Genomic DNA, 9,388 nt, shown 5'->3' with positions numbered 1-9,388 from the left:
TATTTCTTCCAAAGTCCAAAATCTTTTAAAATCGAACTCTATGTTTGTCATTATGCATTTAGACCATTTATTCGTTTGTGATCAATTTAAGCTACCACCGATTACCCAACACAGTCTTGTTCTTTGTACAATCAATTCGTTATTTATAATTATTTGACCGTTACAAAAAATTGATAATGTAGGACACACACCTAGTAGCATATCAACTTTCGCCGGCGTATCAAAATTAGCATCAGCTATTTTAAATTCAAAGGAATTAAAATTTTTTCTCTTGGAGACTTTTGTATTCGAATAAAATATGAAATATTCTGTACAACGAAAAATATGAGGGATTTTTCAAAGTTTGAATAAATCGATTTGATGGTTAATTTTGTAGAAGAATCAGACATGGTATTCATTTCGTACACGGCTTTAATTTTTAATAAGCACGGTGTTTTAATTTCTTTTAGTAAATCTAATAAATTTTCAGTAATGAAATTTACAGTTGAACCTAGTTTCTAATAATGTTCGACATTGGATACGTGACAGATTTCTTACACAAACTTCGGGCAAAGCTGTCGGCATTAAATCTACCGAAGAGGATAAAGTGACGTTTGGTAAACAATGACTCATGTGTTCGGCTTCATATAGTCATTTCGTTTTCTCGTTGATTTTATCGTCTTTAATTTCATTTTTCGCTTGATTATTTAAATTTCCGAAATGAAGTAAAGTAATTTGTTTTTTACCGCAAGTCCAAATTTATATAAAAATTCTACTAACTAATCTAAAGAAGGAAAGTCTTTGCGGTTAAGAGTTTCTTCCCATTTCATACACGTCCTTTTGTTTAACTTTTCTTCAAGAATATGAACAACTATCTCTGGCGATAAATCAACATTTAAAATAGCTAGAGACCACACGTGTTGCTGTGCTTTGTCTGTTAATCTTTCGACACTGCAGTAGCTTTCTTTTTCTTAATTAGGTAAATGTATCAAGAGCGATAAGCGTCGAGAAATCAATAAACGCTTATTTTCGTAAGCTTTTACTAACACATCACAAGCCCGAGGATACGTGTCCTCAGTATTTGGAAATACTTGAATTTTCTTTAATGCTTCGTCACGTGAAGCTGTTGGCAAATAGTGTACTTTTTCTACTTCCGATAAATCGTCCCGATTGTGAATCATTGACGTCAAAGAATTTTTGAACAATAGCCATTGTTAAAACTGGCCCGTAAAAGTCGGAATAGATTCTTGTGGGAGTTTAATTTTATATTTACGTTAAATTAAGCGGATCTGTATGACCAGAATAACTTTCAGCTACGTGATTCTGAGACATGCTTACTACTTTGTAAAAATCATTCAAAATTGAATATCTTTCGTTTTTGCTAGCTGATGATTCATTAAATAAATGTATTTCATCGCATAACGAATCAAAATGTTCGAATAATTTATTTAATCTTTGCAATCTTATTGGCCATTGATATAAATCAGTATCTTTATTGTAGCCCTTTAAAAATGAATGAAACTCTTTTAATTATCCCTTAATAGTTTCACGCTTTAACGTCCATTTTTTAAGTTTTACCTCGTCTTTCATTCTGAGGTAATAAAAATAATAAAAAGGTAAATGTATGAGTTAAAATAAAATGAATTTATTTAGTCAAAAATTGAACAGAGTGACGTGCTCTAATCTGAGGATAGAGCAAGACCATATCCCCTCCATTACATGGGGTTCCTTAAGTATCCTGTCGTTGTCTACAGGGAGGTTTTGTTTTCGTCACGATTTCGTAGAACGATAACAGTATGTTAAAATCGCTAATCATCAACTCTTCGAGATACATATAACACTTGAAAGCTCATGCCAAAACAAGTGTTTAGAACTGGCCGATCGCAAATGTATAAAGTCTCTTATCTCGTAGAAAATTCTATTTTTCGGCGGAGGCGACGTGAGAAAAACAGGGTATAAGATTTCAATATTTCTTCCGACATAAAAATTCGCTAAAATTATCTGTTATAATATGATATCCTAACAAAAGTATAAATTGCTACTTTCAAAAGTACACGTGCGCGTGTTCAATTGTACCCAATCCGAGTATCGAAGCATCTTTGGTGAGCACAAAAAGTTTCCTTGAAGTTCGGGAATCATAGGACTGGTGCTAACTGTGTTAGGAATTTTAAAGTTCTTGATCGCTTGAGCTTTTCTTAGATTAGGTTTGACTCCAGCCATGTTAAGCTTATGATTTGAATACTCCAGTTTCGACCGTAGATATTCGAATTTGGTTGGTTCTAAATTTAGTCCAAATCCGTTGTCCTTTCTCGAACTTTAATAAAATTTTGGTTGTGCTCGGTTTAGGGTTTTTCCTTTAATTTGACTGCTGTATTTTTTAGGCCAAAAGGCACACAATTGTATCCATAGTGGCCTTGATATGTTGAAAATGCTGCATATTTTTTGGATGCCTCGTTAATTGGAATTCGGTAGAAACCTGCACTCATATCAAAAGCGGAGTGAAACTTCGCTTGTCCTAATTGGTTGAAAATATGATTGATAACAGGTAAAGGATACGTATCTAGTTCGGGATCCTTATTAACGTGCTCGCAATCGATGATCATTCTTAGTTTGTTTCATTTTTAGGGTACTACCCAAAGTGGAGAGTTAAACGGAGATTTGGAATGTCTTATGATTCCTTTATCTAAAAGTTCCTGGGTGTGCTCGAAGGTAAATTGTCTGTGGGCTCCTGGCAACTTATTTTATCTCAGACTCACTCTCTTTCCTAAATTCAGCGTAATTTCGTTCTCAGTCAGTTTTGTACATTGTAATGGGTTTCCAGGTAGTGTGAATACCCCAGTATATGTTGTAATAATGTTATTAATTTGTTGTCGAATTAAAGGTTCTATGTTGTTGAACTGCATACTGGCTCTAAATTTTTTCTTATATAGTGCCCATCTTCCTAAAGATGTAACATTTTTTTGCCTAGCATTTAAAATTTGGCGTTAGAGGATATCTTTTCTAATTCTTAAGCAATGGTAATCATATTATTCCTAATTCCGGTAGGGGAAAATCAACAGAAATAATATGGCAACAGTGTTTTTCTGAAGTATGAAATGTATGTAGCTTCTATTGTTCATGTTGATCCTTTTCCGACAAATTTTTTTCTCAATTTTATTTTTACATTATTGTCTGGGGTGCTATCTTCTTTTATCAGGTTAATATAGGCTTCTGAGTTCACTAACAGGCTGTATATTGTTCCAGTTTGTCGTTTTCCTCATATGGATGGAAATTTTCCGCATTTTTGACATTCTGCCGGTTCGTGGTTGGCCTCTTGCGCCATCGTTGCGCCATTTGTTGTTGGTGTAAATAGTTCGTCTCTTCTTCCTAAATGTTTCTTTCTGTATTCGATGGTTTTTGTATGGAAAATGTCAGTGTTCCACACTTGTGACATTTCATGTCTATTCTAGTGGTTAGTGACATTTATTGGTTTGGAACTTTCGGTGTTGTATTTGCTTGTAATCTGGATTGTGTATTTGCCGTTCTGAATTCCCTCTTGGGTTTGTATTGAGATTCACGTGTCAATCCTCTTGACTGACTATCTTTTACACATGTTTTCATCTCATTAGCCATATTCTCTGCCTCCCTGATATTTGATGGTTTCTGGGCTTTAAGCTGCAAACCTATTTCACGTCTCAGGTTCATCAGGTATTTCTGACGGCACTCAGTTTCTTTTATGTCGAGGGCAATTCTTCTTTTCATAGGTCCTTCATGTGAGGATTAAACAGCATATTTAATTTCGTTTATCACTCCCTTGAATCAGACACTAAAATTCTGAGCGATTTCAACCGCTCCTTGTCTATAGCTATCCAGCATACTTCTCAAATTGCTAACTGAACCCATTTATTAAAAATTTTCCCGTAGGCCTTCATATAAATCCTCATAGGTTTAGATCTTGTCAAAGCGGATTGCTCTCTCGACATGTTGCATTTTTTTTCGACAGCATAAAATTTAGTATCAGATCTGGTTGGCTGCACTATTTCCTAATTGTCTGAACTTTCCTAAGGAATTCATCAACTCCGATATCATTTTGCCCATCTAGAGGTTTAATAGCTCTGATAGAGTCGCAAGCTGGGACATTTTCATCGGTTAGGTTTCTCTCTTATTCCATCCTTTCTGCTCTCACGGGTTTTCTTTCACGAAAGCGTGTTACTTGACGCGCGTTGCCTCCGTCGCTCACTGAACAGCTTTCACTCTCCCTTCCTTCCGCCAGTGTTGAGTCACTTCTGCGAGTGTAGGGCAGTTCAAGCTGGTTTTCTTGCCTATTTTGCGTTGCTGCTCGCTTGCTTCGAAGTGTGTTCGTATTTTTAGGTAAGTTTCAACTTTAATGCACTTCGTCTGGCCCCCTTTTGGTCGTTTTTGAGCGTGTGCGTTGATTTTGTCTGGTTTCCTTCTTCGCGTTTCTCCGGCTTTGTGTTCGATAGGTTTTGACTATTCTCTGTCGCATCTTCTTTGTCGCACGTTAAAATTCCTGATTTTCTACCTTTTGCTGAGATTCCTAACTGCATCTGCTCCTTAGTCATTGGGGAAAGGGGGATGGCTCTGGTTTCATCAGTAGAACTAGTGTCAGACAGTTGCTCTTGTCGGTGTAAATATCTCGTTGCCCAATCTAGAGTAGACACTTAGGGTATTATGCTTGTATCGTCTCCTATCGTCGCTTGTTTCAAATGTCGGGTGTGTGATCGCGTTCGCGTATAATTGTTTTACTTTGAACATTATTTTGTATACTCTGGCTTCATGAAATCCTTTTAATAATTCGAGTGGAAGACTCGAATCTCTTCTCTTCTATCTCTTCTTTTCTGAAATCGAACGTTCAAGGGGCTGATATATTAGTTCCCTTGCTGATGTTGTGCTACGTTCTTATGCTGCATTGCTACATATGCTGCATTGCTATTCTACGCTGCAATGCTGCATTACTCCTTTGCAGATAGGCGGTTACCTCCTCCATCTGTTTGGGGGCCTCGTAAAAATTCGTAAATTTCAGAAAAATAAGAGTTTTAAGTAGGATAGGCGCTACTAAATTCAGCAACTAGTTTTAACTCTAGTTTTCTTACTTTTCGGGGTTATCGGATCGCCCCTAGGTAGATTCAGTGTTTCTTGATCTTTTCAATTTCCGTAGAAATTCTCTTATTCTTATTAGCGGACGCTAATTCAGGACGCCTTTATGGCTTTAAGGCCTTAAAAGAAAACTGAATATGCTTTGGGCCTGGAAGCTATACTATGGCCCACGTATGCTAGAGGCACGTACATACATCCCAAGTAGTGGTAGTCTGGGAGTTGATATTAAATTACTCTCACGCGAAATACTAAATTAGTTTGAGGTTAAGAATCTAAACATTATTCAGTAGACAAATACTAATTCCCAAAGAAGAGACTTAGCGGGACATATTTCAACTTTACGAGTTAAAAAACATGTTTACCTACTTTTCATACCATTTTTTTAATACAATTTTTTCCAAAATCGTTTGAATACTTGAGAAATTATTTCCCCAGAATCTTTGGTTTGAATTTAGATGAAAGCAACAGCTAATATAGCTTATTATGCTCGAAATGTACGTAAAAGACAGCATTAGACGTTAAAAAGTTGCACTTTTCAACTGGACGTTCTGGAAACGGTTCTTCTCCCCTTCCTCGACACATTAATCGGAAAAGGCTTGACGCGAAGTAGAATAGGCTTATAGGGGCCAAGAATGGCCATGCTCAGCTATTCGTCCTTTTGTTCGGAACCAAATTAGGGTTTTTAGTTCAAAACAATCGGAACTCTAAGGTCAAATCACAGTTGACTTGATGTTAATTTAATGTTTACTTTTTTTTGTTATCTGTAATTCATCTAAAGAACAATGCTGGCTCGGAACACTGTGAAGTCAACGAAAGAGAGGAAGAACGAGACTCAAAATCTACCACTAAGTACCAACCAGCATCCCACCTGCATACAGACACAGTCATGAGTGCAGTGGTTTACTGCACATCGAGGGCGACGATCGTATGAGATTCACGCTCATGTCGAAAAGGACTACTGAACGTACCAGTTTAAATCGCACGACAGGCATGAACTCCGATACTATGGGATATATCCAAAACATGCCTATCTTAAACAAGCCAGGCGTAGGAGTTAACCTGATAGAAGCGGTCGTTTCGCCTCATGAGCGCATGCCAGCATTGCAAGTAGCCCGCTGTTGATAATTCACTTTGCCTTTGCTTCTCTGTAACATGAATTGGAGTTAAACATGAGTTTAAATTTACGTAGGACCCTCTTTAATTCCTCAATATCAACATACTCTTAGGCAAACCGATATTTTCTCTTGCAAGCAGCAAGGTTCCTTTCCTTTCAGCAGTGAGGAGAGGACAACTTCGTAAAAATTAAAGATTGCATCATGTTTGAATTAAGCATACTTTAGTTATATGATGGTCCAAAATCGGCAAGAAAATGCTGTTAGTTGTCTTCCCTAGAGTTTCTCTAGTTTTCACCACCATTGAAGCGGCAGCTGTGTTTTATTTGTTTTAACCTATTGCAGAGGACGGAATGCTTATTCCACAATGTATGTTTGTAAAAAAAATGTATCTAGTTAAATTAAAATAATAGTGTTTTGTATCAAAAGATTGTGTTATTGCGCAGGACAGAACATTTAGTTATAGATAGAGCAGCTGTCCCGTCATTTTGAATCTTGGCTGCTGTCCTGCCATTTCTTCCTTTGTTAATCATATGCTTAGTATTTTTGAATAACCGAAGTCTTTAATTTTTACTAAGAGATAAAGCACTTAATTTAGGAAAAAAGACAAATATAATAATTAAATTTTATGACCTCCTACAATAATTACAACATTTGTTGAAAACATTTGAATTCAAACACTTTCTCCGGTGTGTAAAATCTGTTGGATTACGAACTTGGCTAAAAGAATTAAAACTTCACACCAAACCCTAGAGATATTTTTTATCTGATCTTGAATAAAAACGTTGCAAATAATTGATTACTGTAATTATCCGACGTCGGATTTGTTTATCCGCATACCGATAAAAATGATCTGATATCAGATAATTGTAGATTTTACTTATTTGCAATTCTTTTATCAAACTTCAGATACAAAAATACATCTTCGATTTACTGTGAATTTATAAAGTACACTTGAAATTGGCTTTTCAAATACAGTAGTTTAACTATAATTCAGGGTCCCACTTAAAATGTCCTTCACCAAGTTTAAATTCTATTGACTTCAAACTATAAAGAGATGAAAAAATTGTCGAGATGTACTTATACGTTGCATTGTTAAAAACTTTATTATTTATATCTTCATTTTTTATCAAGTATATGGGATGAAATAAATCAAGTTTACGAGTCTAAAATTGGTGTGCTTCTAATCTTCTTAAAATTCCACTGAACTGTATTTCTCTTTTATCCTTCAAGGCGTGTAACTTTTTAAATAGAGGTTTAAAAACCTTCTGTGAGCACTTAACGGCAAAGCTAATGATTTTGAATTCATTGAAATGACTTCACTTTCATTCTTTAATTCTAAATATATTTGAGATCTTTGTAATATACGATCCTTTTAATTTAAATCAAAATAATATCTGAAAAGAACTTCTTTCTCTCCTTTAAAAATCATACTACGTAGAAAATAGGGCCATGATGATTTCCAAAAGGGAAGGAACAAGATTTTTCCTCAGATAGCATGGCATTAAAATTGTGCAATATTTAAGTATAATGTGTGCATGTAGTCAACATCTTTAAGAGAGATCCGCTAGGAATATAATCTAATAGACTTTAAAGGCGATTGGAGAGAGAAGAAGTTAAGGCGGGAACACTTGGCGTGGCATTAAAATTGCTTAATCTTTAAGTATAATGTGTATGTAGTCAACAGATTTAAGCGAGATCCACTAGGACTATAATCTAATAGACTTTAAAGACAAATGGGGAGAAGATGTTAAGGCGGGATCACTTAGCGTGGCATTAAAATTGCTCAATCTTTAAGTATAATGTGAGTATGTAACCAACAGCTTTAAGCGAGATCCACTAGGACTATAATCTAATAGACTTTAAAGACGATTGGAGAGAGAAGAAGTTTAGGCGGGAACACTTAGTGAGTTTAGAACCGTATTTTAAATATTTTGTTTTCCGCAATTGTCATTAATTTACATATTGATAATTTGTAATGAGTTTTCATATCTTCAATTGATTAAAGGCGCCAAACAGACAATTAAAAACAAAACAAAAACTAAAAAATAAATAAGGTAGGTAACTTTTTCACTATTGACACTGACATTTAGAATATAGCTATTTACGCACATAGTCGATAAAGCAAGGTCTAAGAATACTTCATAACCCTACTTATAATTAAGTTTTTTTCAATAGTTATTTAAAGAAACGTTCTACATAATCTAATCATGGATATCCTTGCAGGTGCCGTATTGCGCCCAATTTGTGAGCCATAGCGCGTGGTGTGTATATCGGTAATCAAGTCACTTCTACCTCACCTATGTTTATATATGTATGCTCTTTTATTTCCAATTAATTGTGCCTAACTTCTTTCTAGCTTGCTCGCATAATATTTATCGTGACTCGCGAGTGAATTAGTCATACAGACGTAAGAACAGATTTCTGAATCAAAAAGACGTATCGCCTTAAAAGATCCTGGACATGCTCCTGTTCACGAACCTCTACACGAGCTTGTATAGATTAGCTTGACGGATTTGGCGAAGAGAACTGGACATGACCCTGCAAAGGAACCTGTATGAAATCTCACCTTTCAATAAATCCGCGAGTCGACTATCTGTAAAATATTACTCGAACTTATTGTATTGAAGAGTCAGCCTCAACGCTTTTAAAAGTTACAGTGGCCGCGAGTCGAACTACAGTTGTTCTGAGTTATATTGTTATACCTAATTTCAGAGGTAAAATACAACTATTAAGTGACTTACGATTTTGTCCTGTTAAGAATTACAAATTAGAGTCGCAAAAAACTTCTTAACTTATACAGCAGCACTATAAAAGAACTTTTAGTGTATAAAATATTGCATGTGTATGATAACTTATTTGTCTGTAAAAACTAATAGGCCTATATCGACTGCTTTAATTGAAAAAGTAGTAAATTATTATTGCTGTTAATAAAAACGCATCTTATGTCCTCTTTAGTAAGTTACTAGAAATATTTATATACTTACTATAGAGGACTTGGGTTCCGTTTTTATTAACAGCTACGACGATCTACTAGATTTTCAATAGGAACAGTCGATATTCAGAAACAAATTTTTTACCTAACATATCGGATAATGAGTTTGAGCATACTAAATATAAAGATAATCAAATACTTCCATATTTGTTTTAAGTTTCTGGCGGAAATTCCCTTTTTGTATGGTTATCCAAAAATACCAATT

The sequence above is a fragment of the Belonocnema kinseyi genome, chromosome 4 (assembly GCF_010883055.1).
Source record: "Belonocnema kinseyi isolate 2016_QV_RU_SX_M_011 chromosome 4, B_treatae_v1, whole genome shotgun sequence".
NCBI lineage: Eukaryota > Metazoa > Arthropoda > Insecta > Hymenoptera > Cynipidae > Belonocnema > Belonocnema kinseyi.
This window is presented reverse-complemented; position numbering follows the sequence as displayed.